This window comes from Calypte anna, chromosome 1, assembly GCF_003957555.1.
Source record: "Calypte anna isolate BGI_N300 chromosome 1, bCalAnn1_v1.p, whole genome shotgun sequence".
Taxonomy (NCBI): Eukaryota; Metazoa; Chordata; class Aves; order Apodiformes; family Trochilidae; genus Calypte; species Calypte anna.
Window position 1 is genome coordinate 12,571,416 of NC_044244.1, and position 3,224 is coordinate 12,574,639.

Consider the following 3,224-nt stretch of genomic DNA (forward strand, 5'->3'; position numbering starts at 1 on the left):
ATTGTTCCAGTGCTAAAGATGTGCTGTTCACTCTATATTTAAATTACATTACCATTTATACAGACTAACTATTACATAACACATCTTAAATGTCAATGCAGTGTTATTAAATATTATTATTTTTTATGTGCCTGCAATAAGAGACTACATCCTAAACTTTTGCAAAGATAGTAAAAAGCCTGCCATCCCCAGGAGGAGTTCTAGCAAGGTGAGCAGCAGTCCAAAGCAGCAAATCAACAATGATAACTAAACCAGTGCAAAACTATGACAAAACAGTTGTTGACCTTGTCTCGTCTAGAGACCCAGAAAATCTGGTCTGATGTTGCTGTTCCTGTGAGGGGGAGACTAGAAAAAGAGGAGGGGGTGTGACACATGTTACAAGGCCAGGAGTGGTCGTGACCTTCAGCTTTTCACTAACCCAGAGCAGGAAGACTGCCTTCCCTCCACCAGCTAGAACCCAATTCCTCATCCTACCACTGGAGCCATTTTATCCTTCACAGCAAAATTCATTTGTGTCATAAAGCAGAAAAATCTTAAACCAGCCCTGCATCCATACTTAACATTCTAAAAATACAGGTACTAAACCTATTGAAAGTTGTTCTAAGCATAGTGTTTGCAGAATTAGCCTTGCTTTTTATGGATACTGTTTAAAAGTAAATCTGAATGAGAACTGAAATCAGACAGACTCAGACAGAAAGACTCAGACACAGCAGGGAATCCCAAATTATTTGAACATGATTACTTGGGCTCCAACTGTGTTTGGACTATGTCCAAACCACAACCTAATTATAAAAAAGACTTAAGCAAATGGACATTTTAGAACTCCATATCATTAATTTTAACAATGTGCATGAATGCTCATAGGTCTCATCTTAGTTTTGATGTTCCTAAATACAGGGACCAGCCAGTATCATCTTAATTTATTTTCACAGCAAGCATACTGTAATTTCATAAAGAAATTAAAATATAACAAAGTAAGAAATGCGTATAGATATAAGCAAGCATCAACTTCTAAGAAATAATACAAAAATGTTAAAAAAAAAAGATCTTACACCAGCTGATTTTAAGGGTTTTTTAAGAAACTCTTTAATCTTAATTCTTTCCTTTTCAAATTATTAACATAATGCCACTGTTTATATGACAGTATTTATAGGGTGGTTTTTTTTTTTTTTTGGAAATGTAAATGTGAGCTACGTTTGAAGTGCTGAATCAAGAAATACTTCACACAGATACATCTTATCTTTTGTTTTTATGTGCTTAAAAAAAAAAGAAAGAATGATCAAGAGCCAGGCTCTGCAGAGATACTCAGTCTGCATGGCAGTGCTGTTCCAGAATTATTCTAACTGGTTCAAGATTTCTTTATTAATATTTCCATGGATACCCTGAATCTGGTCGTTTTTTTGGCAGCTTAAGAGCATTTGGACTTCTCATAAGCTTGTGTTGGTGCGCTGTGCTTTTAAGGAAACTGGAAAATAGCTGCTGCAGATGTTGAAACAGGTGAATGTGAAAAACAGGGAGGAAAATAATAAATAGAGAATCAGGTGGGAAACCTAAAGATAAACCCACTGCTCTGCACCCCCCGCAGTGCTTCACCTTGTGACAAATCTTTATTCTCTGGGCCAGTTAAAGTCTAATGCCACAGGACCTTAAGCGTGGTGCATTGTAACCTTCGTCTTTGACAGGCCATTAAAAACTACAAATTGTTCTGGGAGCAGTCGAAGAGGAGGGGAGTGTCCAGGAGAAATCCAGAGCTACTTTTTTAATTAAAACTAAAGAACTTCAGCAAACCAAGGGAAGGTGCCAGCGCAGTTCACTGCATTTGATTTCAGTCATCGTTTGAGTTCAGGCACGGGCTGAAAGCAGTTACCTTGCTACATCTGATTTCTGAGGTTTTCAAAAGCTGTTTGAAATAAGCTATTAGCAACATGAGAACAGAAAGACCAGCAGCGAGAAGCTTTTGAGGTATGAAATACCCTGGCCAAAGCCGGGGAGGACCCTTCGCAGAACGGGGTGGGGGAGGTCGCTTTCTCCACACGAATGCTACCGGGGAAGTCTGTGATCCCACCGCGCTCTGTGGGGACGAGCGAGCAGCGGGGCCACCGCCTCAGACAGCTGACAGCTGCCTCCCGCCGCGTCCGCCCGACACCCAGACCCGGGACACCCCTTCCCGCCTCCCCAGCGGCAGCGCCTGCGCCGACAGCGATGGCGGCGGGCAGGTGGAAGGTGGGGGTCCGAGCGGGGAGGTGATCATTTCCCACTGCTCGCTATAGCCTGCAACCACTACCTCGTAGATGTCGAGGAGGTTGTGGCGGCGGAAGTAATCTCGGAGCTCGGGGTTGGCGGTCCTGAGGGACGACATGGCGGCGCTGGGCCCAGCTGCAGCGGCGGTCGCGTAGCAACGGGCCCGCGGCCTACAACTCCCTGGCCCGAGGTGCCCCCGAGCCCCGCTGCCGCCCATTTGCCAGCGCCCGGCGCGGCACCTGCAGCCGGTGCCACCCCCGGCCTGTCCCTGCTGCGCGGGCCGCTCCGCACCCTGTGCACCCCAGCCTGCTCCCCCGTCCAGAGGGGCAAGGAATGGTGGAAAGGCTTTCAGAGAGAGGACTGTCTACCATGTCTACCCAGCGTGCTCCCAGGGAGCCCTTCCAGCCCTTTGCTACCAGGATTTCCTTGCCAGTGCTTTGGATCTCCACTTTAGCCTGATGCTTAGCGCTACCCGTGTTCGGTTCTGCCGGTTCCGGTGCACAGCACGGGGGGCAGAACATTTGGCAGGTGTTGAGTAGATTTGATCATCAGGTATACACTCCCTGACACAGATATTTTCGGGATGTGTTTTTTATTGCTGTATTTTGTTAAGACTTTAGGGTTTTGTAGGGGACTTGTGTGTGGTCTAATTAATGCTTTTGTAAATAGCTCAGTAGCTATAAAAAAGTACGGTTTTATTTTCCTCCCAGATACCTGGAGCAGCCTTCCCAGAGGGGAAGCCTTTCTGGGCCGGCAGTGCAAGTGGTCAGACTGCCTGGGGCGCGGGTTGTTTTTCCTTCGTAACACCGCTGCCTGGATTTGTGCTTCGGTGCCCTCCGCGCCAGACACCGCACTGGCGGCTCAGCACCCCCCGAAGCCCCAGGGCACGACAGAGCCGCAGTACCCTGCTCCCGGGGGCCGAGGGAAGCGGGGTCCGTCACTGAGCCGAGCCGGATGGGGCGGTGGCTTCCGCGTGCGCCGGA